This window comes from Lissotriton vulgaris, chromosome 3_1 (genome assembly GCF_964263255.1).
Source record: "Lissotriton vulgaris chromosome 3_1, aLisVul1.2, whole genome shotgun sequence".
In the NCBI taxonomy this organism is placed as follows: domain Eukaryota; kingdom Metazoa; phylum Chordata; class Amphibia; order Caudata; family Salamandridae; genus Lissotriton; species Lissotriton vulgaris.
Genome location: NC_141689.1, coordinates 1,263,308,678 through 1,263,321,234, shown reverse-complemented (window position 1 = coordinate 1,263,321,234; position 12,557 = coordinate 1,263,308,678).

Here is a 12,557-nt window from a genome sequence, read left to right as displayed (position 1 = left end):
GAGGCTTGGGATTGATATAGATTGTCCCATGGATCCCCAGACAGCCTCTGGGCACAGGTTTATCTTAGTGGTGGTGGACCATGCCTCTAGGTACCCAGACGCAATTCCCCTTAAGACCACTACAGCACCTGTTGTGGCAAGAGCCCTCTTGGGAGTGTTCTCAAGAGTGGGTTTCCCTAAGGAGGTAGTATCAGACAGAGATGTAAACTTTGTCTTGTTACTTAACTGTAATGTGGAGAAGTGTGGAGTGAATTACAAATTCACCCACAATACAATGGTTTAGTTGAAAGGTGCAACAAAACCTTAAAGAGCATGATCAAGGGTCTCCCAGAAAAGCTTAGGAGGAGATGAGACATCCTTCTGCCGTGCCATTTATTTGCATACAGGGAGGTTCCTCAGAAGGGGGTTGGTTACAGACCTTTTGAACTTCTGTTGGGCATCTTGTAAGAGGTCCCTTGTGTCTGGTGAAGGAGGGATGGGAGTTACCTCTCAAACCCCCTAAACAGGACATAGTGGACTATGTACTTGATCTCCGCTCCAGGATGGACGAGTATATGAAAAAGGCAACCAGAAACCTCGAGGCTAGCCAGTAATTTCAAAAGGCCTGGCATGACCAAAAGGCTGTGCTGACTGTCTACCAGCCAGGACAGAACGTGTAGGGGTTGGAGCCTGTAGCCCCAGCAGTTCTCCAAGACAAATTAAGTGGATCCCATACAATTGCTGAACATTTGGGAGAGGTTACATATTTGGTGGAACTTGGAACTCCCAGGAGCTCCCATAGAGTAATTCATGTGAACAGACTGAAAACTTATGTTAGCAGGGCAGGCATGGGCTTGCTCATGGCTACTGATGAGGGACAGGAGGAAGAGAATGATCCACTCCCTGACCTGCTCTCACAGATCCCTGATGATGGGTCAATTGTTTGTGCAGCCTTGGCAGGCAGCCTCACTGCTCAGCAATAAGCTGATTGTAGATAGATGATCAATCAGTATAGGAACTTGGTCTCACTGACTCCTAGTCAGATTACCTGGTGCACTCATGAAGTGGACACTCGGGACAGTTAAAAATAATATTTACAGGAAACCTGACCATGTCAGTGACTGTATCAGGACTAAGTCCAGAAGATGTTGGATTTGAGTTATTGAACCCTCAGATTGGTACCAAAACCTCACACCCAGGGTGGTAAGAGAGAGATGAGGTTTTGTGTTGACTACAGAGGTCTCAATGTAGTCTGTAGCCCATCAAATCCCAAGAGCAGAAGAGCTTATAGATACCTTGGCCTCAGCCAAGTTTCTGAGCACATTTGATTTTACAGCTAGCTACTGGCAGATCAGATTAGCTGATGATGCAAAGCCTGAGACAGCATTTTCTACCCCTAGTGGGCACTACCAATTTATGGTGATGCCCTTTGGTTTGAATAATGCACCTGCAACTTTTCAAAGGTTGATGAACAAAGTCCTAACTGGCCAGGAAGACTATAGTGCAGCATATGCAGATGATATTGCTGACTTTAGCTCCACCTGGGAGGATCACCTAGTCCACCTGAGAAATGTTTTGGAGACCCTGCAGAAAGTAGGCCTAACTATTAAGGCTACTAAGTGCCAGACAGGGCAGAGTCAGGTTGTGTACCTGGGCCACCTTGTAGGTGGAGGCCAGGTTCAACCATTTCAGAGCAAAATCCAGACCATCATGGACTGGGTTGCTCCAACTACCCAGACTCGGGTCAGAGCTTTTCTGGGCCTGACTGGGTACTACAGAAGAGTTGTCAAGGGGTAGGAATCTATCAAGACACCCCTGAATGGCTTAACTTCAAAGAGAATGCCAAAGAAAGTTCAATGGACAGTTAACTATCAAACGGCATTTGATAACCTGAAGCAGGCCATGTGCACTACATCAATTCTGCAAAGTACTAACTACTCCAGAGATTTCATTGTCCAAACAGATGCATCTGAGTTGGGGGTAGGGGCTGTGCTGTCACAATTGAATAATGAAGGTCAGGACCAGCAAGTAGCTTTTATTAGCAGAAGGCTGATCACTAGAGAGAAACGTTGGTCAGCTATTGAGAGGGAGGCCTTTGCTGTGGTTTAGACTCTGAAGAAGCTGAGGCCATACTTGGGTGGCACTCACTTCACTGTTCAGACTGACCATAAGCCCCTCTTATGGATAAAACAGATGTAGGGTGAAAACCCCAAACCTTTGAGGTGGTCCATTTCCCTACAGGTGATGGACTATACAGTGGAACCTAGAACTTGGAGTTACCATACCAATGCAGATGGACGGCACAGATATTTCCATTTAGAACATGAAGACTCAACTGGTCAAGGTTAGATTAATGTCCCAGCGTTTGAGGGGGGTTGTGTAGGAGAGTAGTACCTGCTCACTATGGTTACCCCCACTTTTTGCTGTTTTTCGATGTTAGTCTGGCTAAACCCCTGATATCCAGGATCCAAGCCTAGCTGCTTCCTCTCTAATTTGATTGCATGTACTATAGGCACAGTCCAGTTTGGTTACTGGGATACCCTTGTGAGTCCCTAGTATATGGTACACCAGGTGATATGGGTATAGGTACCCCATAGACCTACCAGGTGCTGCAGCATGTATATGCCACCCCTGGGAAGCCTTACTAAGATATAGGTTACCTATATCTACCTTAAATCATGGCACATAGAAACCTATAAGTCGCCGCATGGCAGGCCTTACCAATCCTGAAGGTAGGGTGCTGGGTTTCATGTGAGAGGGTACCATGCATGAGCAGGACCCCTCTGCAGCTTTCAGAATCTATTCACTGAGGCTCTTCTGTGATTCAGCCAGACCATATAATCTTAAGTACACCAACACTGCAGCACTTGACATCCAGCGTAGGACAGCTCGATTCCCGATCCATGTCATCCTCGACATCTCCTGGTCCTCATGACTGAAGAGTCAAGTTCTACCTTCACCTGAAATCACCTCACATCGGTGGGCATCGCCTATTGTGCTCCTGGTCACTGGTTGTGACCCGGACTCTTTCTCCTCTGCTTTCAGTTTTTTTACATCTTTGATCGTGGCTTGGATCCACCCGGACACTTTCCTCTTCACCGGCAGCAGCATTTAGCAGCAGATCACAGTTGGAAACCACAACGATTCCCGACTCCAAAAGACACCTATGCACCCCGCCTCGCTGGGTGAGGTAACTCGAGTTTGGTCATTCAAGAGATTATAGACAGGTAAAACAAGCTGCTTTACATTCCTCAAAGACTTAGCCTGAAAGCTGCTCTCCATAGCTACCACTAGGATAGCTTTCTATAAAGGTTGTCTTTAACCTACAGTCAATAAGGGGTCAGTTGGACTGGTGCAAGGTGTCCACTAGAATAGTGGACAGCATATGCCAGACCACCTTCTCACAGGTATTGTGTGCATTACTCAAAGAATATTGTACTGCCCATATTAAACCTATCACACCCACACTTCAAATCTGCAAGACAAAAGGCATTGGGGTCAGCCCTTTACGGGGCTAAACTTAGGCTTTTCTAATTCAGAGGCAGTAGGTAGAGGTAAACAATAAATTTGAGCAATCTAACTTTTCTCCCTTTCAGTTCTCCATTCTATCCACTCCTCATGGACCTGGGTGTAGAGGGTTGGCAAGTAAAATCAGGTTGCGTCCATTTCTGCATTGGAGGTATCTATGGTTTACTCACAAACCCGCCTAATATGCTGTTGCCCTCCAAAAAGTAATAAAAGCCGACCATTTAAGTAAGGCACCTGGCTCTGTTAAATCAAAGAGATGCTTTATTCCTTTGGGTTGCCTAAATTGTGGTTGCACCCGGCGACAACTAACTTCCAGTCCAAGCTCTTTTTGAAACAGCACTATTGGGCAATCACAATAAGCAATGAATCCCAGAAAGCTGTCTATTCCAAGTTATAAAGTGAGTTCATAGATTTTAATCCCTCCTTCGGGTATGAGTTGTTTTGGGACCAGGTGTCTGTCACACTGGACAGGAAGTTATACTTTCAGTTTAGAGTGGGCACCCTATCATATAGACTGTTCACTATATGTGGTGTTTGCACTGTTTTTCTGGCATCACACTGCTGTATCACTTGTGTGTTACTCATGTAAATGTGTGCACTCTTGCACATACTGTATGCCTTTACCTTTGACCTTCTTTAATATTTGCTATAAATCAGTTACTGGAGAGTACAATTTTCGTTTTTTTTTAATGTGACTTTGCTTTTTGTCAAACTGTATTTTTTATCTATTATGTCTTTTTATTACTGTATGTACTTTCATGGCCCACGTGGCCAAAATACAGTATTTGAACTGAACTGAGATCAATGTAGACACAAGCCTGGTGGGGCTGAGGGTCATTCTTGCTCAACACAATGGACATCCAAATGCTCAGAGACACATTGTGGCCTATGCCACCAAAGCTTGTTTGAAAAGGAGAGTCTGGCTGAAGTTAGGGCCAGCAAACATTTTCATGTATTTCTATGTAGGAAATGTTTCAATATCATTACAGGCCACCAGGCTTTGCTCACTATTGTTGGAAACCTGAAAGGTATGATGCCTTCTCTCATCAAGAGGTGAGTGATGCTCCTGCAAGAGCACAATGTAAGATTGTGCACAAGTCGGTAAAAGATCAAAACCCTGTAGATTACTTTTCAAGAGTGCTGCTACATTCCCACAGCTCAACAGCCAATGCAAATGAAGAGTATATCAATTTTATGGTGTGGTTCAGCACACCATCAGCTCTATCCATTGAACAGCTTATTAATGCTACCAAAGCATATAAAGGCATGTTCATCCTCAAAGACCACATCATGATACAATCTTGGAAGTAAAGCATTCAACCTTTTGCTGATGATGTTGAATTCCAAAAGTTCCAAAATGTACAGGATGAGTTATCCATCAATCGAGACAGTATCCTGTTGAGAGGTTCGAGAATCAACATACCTTAGAGCCTGAGACAGCAAGTCATTGAATTTGCCAAAGATAGAGATTGTGGCATTATAGCCATCAAGAGAGCCTCACCAGACTGTGTGGTTCCTTCACCTAGATAAACGAGTTGAGAAACAGTTGAAACCATGCCAGATTTGTAACTGTTTATCCCGCAGGGTTATGCAGCATCCTCTGACAATGTTTCACCTTCCTGTGCATGCCAAGGATAGATTTGAAGTTGATTTATTTGGGCCTCCAGGAAATGGGCATCATCTCATGTTAGTCATTGATGAATACTCGTGTTTTCCTTTTGTGGAAGACTTATCATCGACAACCCATAGTCATTGAGCAGCTTGATGACATTTTTGCCGCATGGAGCATCACCGCTATTCTCCAGTCTGATAATGGCCCACCTTCCAAGAGCAAAGAATTCAAGGAGTTTCTTGTTCGACTCATTGTCAAGCATCAGAAGCCCCAAGCCAGAGGTGTTGTTGAAAGATTTATAGGCACCCTCAAGAAGGTAATCCAGGGAGCATCAATTGAGGGAATCAATATTAATCAAGCCTTGTGTCAAGCCCTTTGAGCCTATGGATCAACTCCTTATTCCACAACTGAAGAGAGTCCTGTCACTTTGCTATTTCGGGGAGCCATCACCAGAATCAAACTTCCACAATGGACATCGGCTTGATCGCTAATTGCTGATAAGGTTTATGTCATGTTTACTTCCCAGAAGCGCAAAAAGAAAACATATGCAGAACAGTGCCGACACTTCCAAAAAACAGTTTTCCATAGAGGGGACTGGGTGCTGGTCAAACAGAAATGGAAGCAGAACACAAACACTATGTTTGCTCTCCACCCTTTGAGGGTTGTGACATGCAAAGGAAATATGGTGACAGCGCATCAACCTGGAAAGTCCACCAGAAAGGACTCATCCCATTTTAAACACCTATCTCAACGTTCATCAGCTCCTGAGAGCACAGCCAAGGTGACTTGGCCTAAATGTCCAGATCACACATCTGAGCATTTATCATTGGTGCATAATCAAGATGTAACTCAACTACCCCATACCACCTGATCTGGAAGATCAGTGAGAGCACCTCAAAGTCTCATTGAGCAAAGAGGATGCTCATGTTTGTAATTTTAATATAACAAAGAGGGAGATATAGTGTTGTTGATATTATACGCACTAGGACCCTCGCAGTTCTGGGTGGACTCTAAATGAGAATTAAGGGCCAGATGTAGCTCACCAAATACCGGTCGGTAACGGCCGATTTCGGCCGTTACTGACCGGTATTTGGAATTTCAGATGTAGGGGGCCTTAAAATTACTGATTCGGTATATTTACAGAATCCGTAAATGTACCGAATCGGTAATTTGTGATGTAGGTGGCACTGAAAACAGTGCCACAGACCCTTCAGAATTCGTTATTTACCATCAAATACTATTTGATGGTAAATAACAAAATCCTGTGTACATGCACATCTGTGCATGTACACCTGTGCCATGTGGCACACATACATGCCCTAAGGGCATGTATGTGTGTCACATGGCACACAGCCTGAATCAGGGGTACAACAGGGTGTCAAAGTGACACCCTGTCCCCCTTGTCAATTCGGTAATTTTACCGAATCGGTATTTACCGATTCAGTAATTGCCATTGGTTCCTATGGGCCTTATTTGTAAATACCGAATCAGTAAAATTCGGTATTTACAAATCGGTAAATACTAATTACCTACATCGGGCCCTAGGTAATCTGCTCTGAGGTATTAAGGTGTGATTAAAAAAGGTTATGATATAATGTATTCAGAGCATATTCATATGTTGAAGAATACAGACGTTACAGAGCTTGGTGTGTGGCCTCTTCATTTTTATGTTCCAGGGATAAGGAGGTTGATCCAATATGATACAGCTGGTCGTATAAAGTCAGTTCATATAGAAAGTTTAGGAGATAACTTTATTTGATTTCAAAAAATCATAAAAGGGTGGACTTACCACCTTGCAAGCAGTATTTACATCATAAAAACAACACAAAATTAACTTTAAATCAAGTTAAAAATTAATATTATAATATACAAAATTAGCGGGAAAAAGGTCTGAAAGGAAAAGAATAAAACGAATGATGTGAGTTCTTGCTGGGGACACGTTTTTTTTAACTCATGATGAAAGGGGAAAAAATAAAAAGTATAGAAGAATAATGGTAGTTCAAACAAGAGGCTTGTTATTTTTAACTCATGATACAAAAAGACAACCGTTTGGAGAAGAGGGGAAGAGAGTGGGAAAGTCTGTGGCCTGCCAACGCCTGGCCTATTGTCCAGAGACCTCTTTGGATGCTGCCCTTTTTTCCAGGTCTATGGTGGCGAGATTCAAAAATGGTATGGTTTTACATGAGAGTTCTATCCAAGATCCACTTAGGCATCTTATCACCGCCGCCCTGCAAGTTCTCACCTGGGCTTCTCTTAGAAGAGATCAAAGAAGCGTTTTTATTAGATTTTGAAGTGCCGGGCATATGCATATAAGGTGCAGTAAAGGCTCTGCGCCGTTGCCACAGAGGCGGCAGTCGGGAGTTGCCCACAACCGTAGCCATTTGGGAGTGAGGTCTTTGGACGAGAAGCAACCCAGCCTTAAAAGGCTTAATTTCCTTTTGTAGTGGTCCCTGAAGCATTCTTTCAAATAATCCTGAGGTTTTAGGTAGGTATATGACGGCAAAACGATCCAGGCGTGGCTTTTGCCAGCCACTGCTGCTTTATTCATGAGTAGTGATGTTTGTTTGACTGCTTTCTTGATTATCAGTTTGAAGGCGGAATAAGTCATGGGCAGACGCCAAGCCTGTTTTTCGACTTCTAACCAGCAAAGGTGGGCCAGGGATTCCTCTTCTGCGTCCCTCATACGCCAATAATATTTGGCGAGTGCTCCTTGTCTTGCTCGGTGCTGGTTAGTAAGACCGAACTCCAAACGAATTTGGGCTTGCGATATATGTCTCGGGATTGAGAAAACAGTTTTGAACAGCCTGGATTAGGCGAGATTTAACGCTGTGGCGTCCCGGATTGCCAGTAGTTCAGAGCCGTATCTCAGTGATGGCAGAAATTTGGCGGCTGCGATGTTAAGAATGTGGCCGGTGGAATGTCCGTTTAATTGCTTTTGAACAGTTTTGAAAGCAAATTGAAGCTGCTTAGCTTTGGATTCCCCCTGTTCGAGGTGCGGCTTAAACTTTAATTGGTGGTCCAATAAGATTCCCGGGTATTTATAATGGTCTACCTGGATTAGAGGGGTAGAATTTATCTTCCAGACGAAAGTTTTTTTTTTTCTGGAGCCACAGAAGCACATGATGTTAGTTTTCTTTAGGTTTATAGTCAGTTGTGTGTTCGAGAGGTACTGCAACAGTTTGGAGATCAAGCGTTGTAGACCAATGTTTTTTTTTGAGAGGAGCACAATGTCGTCTGCGTATTGGAGACTTGTTATAGATGAGTGGGCCAATTTTGGTGGGTCTCCCTGGATGGTGCTTAGGTCATTTTCTAGGTCCGCGGTATAGATGTTAAAGAGGCTGGGGCCAGAACGCAGCCTTGCTTTAAACCGTTGGTTGTATGGAATTTCCTTGTCAGGCGTCGACCATCTCCTTTTTTCACTTGGACCCATGTATCTGTATAGAGCTCAATAATTGCTCCCAGCAACTATGGCGGCACGCCCCAGGCTTTCATTTTGGCCCAAAGATTGGATCTGGGCACTTTGTCAAAGGCCGCTTTTAGGTCCAGGAAACAAGTGTACAGCGGGGTGGAATTGTAGATAGCTTTGTTAACAAGGAGGGTTAGCGCAGATAGATTGGTCAAGGTGCCCAGTCCCGGCCGAAAGCCTGTTTCTGTCCGGGGAATTATCCCTGTAATGTTCACCCAGGATTCCAGTTCTACCAACAAGTTGGAAGCGTAGATCTTAGCCTACACGTCTATTAAGGCTATAAGCCTATAGTTGTTAGGGTCTGAGCGGGACCCGGATTTATAGATTGGATGCAGAATGCTGCCTCTCCATGATTCGGGAATGTTCCCGGTCTTTAGACTCTGACCAAATAAAGGTGTTAGTTGACTGGCCCAAAACGATGGGTCTTTACTAAATAAGGCGTTGGGAAGCCCGTTTGGACCGGGCGCTCCGTCTGCTCTCAATGATTTTATGGTATTTGAGACCTGCTTTAGTTAGAACAATTCCAAGTCTCCTGTAGTCTTTGGTGTCAGTAAATTCCCAATGATTTTTGGGACTGGCATTTTACTCGGGCTGGACCGGGGAAGCTCCACAAGATGCTCGGCGTTATTGTCCGTAAGTGAATATTACGAGGAATTGTATAATAAGTCGATGTAACTACTCCAGAGCTGGTCCGTCATATCCGAGTTAAACTGGCGATGTTTGCCATTTAGCATAAAGTTTATTTTTGCCCAAAAATCTTTTGAATTCTGCAATTTGCTTGCATGGAGTATGGAGCACGCTAGTTTTTCCCTGTGCATTCGCTTGGCCAGATTAATCTCTCTTTTTAGTTATTTTTTTAGAGATTCGATTGTATTCAGCGTGGGTTGTGAGAGCTGGGGATCTTTTTTGCGTTCGGCCCTGAGGAATGCGTTTATTTGCCTTTTTAGTTGGCGCAGTTTCGGTGTGTACCATTCCCCACCTCTTTTTCTTATGGGTTTGCGTCTTCTGTTGTTGGATTGGTGTTTCTTATTGATCTCCATTACGAAGTTTTCCCAGGTTTTGACTATGTCTCTCGATGTTTCAGATAGTTGGAGCAATTCGTGGCATGATGCCATTAAGATAGAGAGATTTCCTTTGTTCCAGTTTAGCCGTTTTAGGTTAAAGATTTGTGTATTCAAGGACAAAGGCACAGCCTTCTCTGACTTTGTAGGTTGAATGTTCAGGATGAGGGTCTGTGGATCGCTTTCTACGCGTTCCTGAATCCGGAAATCGCTAATGCAGTGGAATAGGTCGGGGTCAGCCAGGGTGTAATCTAAGGTAGAGCCTGAGTTCTTAGAGACCCTCGTTAGGGTGGCTGGTCTGTCCAGATGGCCTCTCCCATTTAGGGTGTACAGATGAAGAGCTTCCAATTCAGAGGCACATTTCCTTCCCAATGCACTTTGCCTGCATTGATTGCCCTGCCTTGGCTTGATGTGAGCGGGGAGGGTTCCCTCCTGTCCACAAGTTAGGTTCAGATTAAAATCTCCCATTATAATCATGTTTTCACTTGGGTAGGTTGATTTCAGTGTCTTGATTGTGGTGAGTAGTTGTTTTATCCTTTTCCCTTTGTGTTTTCCGCTGGGGTGCATGTGGAGATTCACGATCAGGAGGCCCAGGTTAGGGGAAACTTCCACTTTGATGCATTGCATCCATGAAGAGTCTAAGTCGATGCAACTTGGTGACCAGGTGAAATCTGTTGATGTGAAGATGGATAGGCCCCCTTTGGCCCTACTGGAACGTCCCTCCTTCTGGGCTGGAACAAAGAATTCTTTGCATCCCACTAAAGGCGAGTTTTTGGTCTGCCATGTTTCTTGAAACAGTAGTAATTTAAATTGGGTTATGAACTCAATAAAGTCGTCTTCCTCCAGCTTTGTGTTTAAGCCATTGATGTTCCATGAGCAGATCATGCAGCCCTGCTTTTCCCCCATCGTTGGTCTGCTATCAATTCAAGCTGTGTTCCTGTGGGATTGTGCCCGAATAGCGTGTTGGGGCCTTTCGGACATATCTGCCTCTTGGTGAGCGAAAGTGATTGTAATTTGTCTTAGTCGCTGCACTTCCACTTTGGTACTGCTTCTTAAAGCTGGCCCTTTGGCATTTTTTAAAAGGCTTATTTTTGGGATTTGTTTCCGCAGCGGGCTGGGATATCTTGAAGGCTCCACTTTTTTTAGTTCAATGTCCCATGCTGCGAAAACCTCCCTATGAGACAGGATTTGATCTGTGATGGTATGATTGGTCCAAGTTGTAATCGTCGAGTCTGAGCCTAATTGAAGAGGGTTTGGTTTGAACTCTATTGATTCAAGGTTGCTCAATTTTAAGTAACGTAGGCCTGGGAGTTCTTCTAGAAGTCTTAAAATGGCCCCTCTATTCAGGATATCGTAGGACCCTCTTGAACAATATTGTGGAATAAACTCGATTTTGTTGCTTGACGTGGACCGCTTTAGGATTTTTGGTCAACTGCTCTCTTCATTAGGTGGAGGGGCCGTTCCTGCCTGGTCAACCTCTAGCTCTGATGTGTGTGAGTTTACCATCTGTACGCTGTTGGTGAGGTCTTGTCCATTGGGGACTGGAACATGAAATTCGCCGCCCTGTGTGTCTCGTGAGTTGACTCCCTTGATCTTTGCGGCATTAACTAAGATAACTTGGCTGTTGATGTCTGGGACTTGGCTAGATGAATTATTGTCGCTCAATTCCTTCCTTTGATTGATGTTTATGTTGATTCCAGGCTCTTGAAGTGGTACCTTACAATCTGGTTTTTGTCCCGCAGGTTTAAAGTTACTAAACACTTTTAATGCGTTCTGATTTGTCGTAGTGTGACCTGTTGCTCCTCTTGAAATTGAGGGTGCCTTGGTAGGTGAAAAATCCCTCAGCGTGGTCCCTTGCTCTGACATTGTTTTAGTTTGGAGTGGGACGCACTCGGAGTGTTGTTTAGCTTCCTTGATCACGGAATTATTGATGGATTTTTCCGGAGAGGTTTGAGGGGCCCTTCGGTTGTGTACTTTTGCGTTTCTGGCTTTCCTTAGTCGCTTCCGTTCTCTCTTTGTAAGCGTTAGAGCCTGTTTGATGTGAGTAGCGGTTGGCGCGACGTTGGGAATTGGCTCCTGAATTAACTCGGCTGCCTCTATACGGTTAACCAGGTTGTTGTCGTCTAGGCTTGCTGGCGACCTGTTTTTCTTTGCTGGGGGGAGTGTGGACAGTCTTGAGATTCCAAGCTCTCTTCGCCCCTGCTAGCAATGGTCAGCCTTGTCAGTCTACCGGGGTCCTCTGTAGAATGCTGATTGCCGGTTGGATCTCTTGATGTTGTGGTTGTTTCCGTGGGGGAGTCTTTTGACGAATCCTTAACAGCCCCCAGTATTTGGGTTATCAGACTGGGTACTGTGGCCAATTTGTCTATTATATTGGAGCAGTGGCAAGTGTAGAATGTATGATCCTTATTCAATTGAACCTTGGTAATCATGGTATTTAAATCTTGAAGGTTTTCTTCAATCCCCTGGACGTGAGACGCCAGGAGGTAGAGCAGGTGGACTTGAGTGTCCAATTTGTTCGCGTGGTAGGACAATGCGGCTCCTATGGTTTCCATTGTCTTTAATAATTGCGGCCAAATGGAAACTGTTTGACTGTTCTCTGGTGATTCAGAGTGTCTGTGAATGGAGATCAGTGATATAGCAGAGTAGACTAAGTGGTGTGGTTGGATAAGATGCTCACGCATTTGGTCGCACCCTGGTCTTTTGTCAGTGCTCTCTTCCTTCCCAGGGCCTTAATTGTGTTGAGCTGATAACTTGCATGAGCTTCGTTCGAGTTTTGCAGTCTCAATTGCTGTTAAATGTAGTTGCTGTAGCTTCGGTATCGGACTATCTTTGATAGCATCGGTGTCTTCAGCAACTTGTCCGTTGGAAAGAGAGCAGTGCTTTTTTCCAAGCCCAGCGTAGGATGACT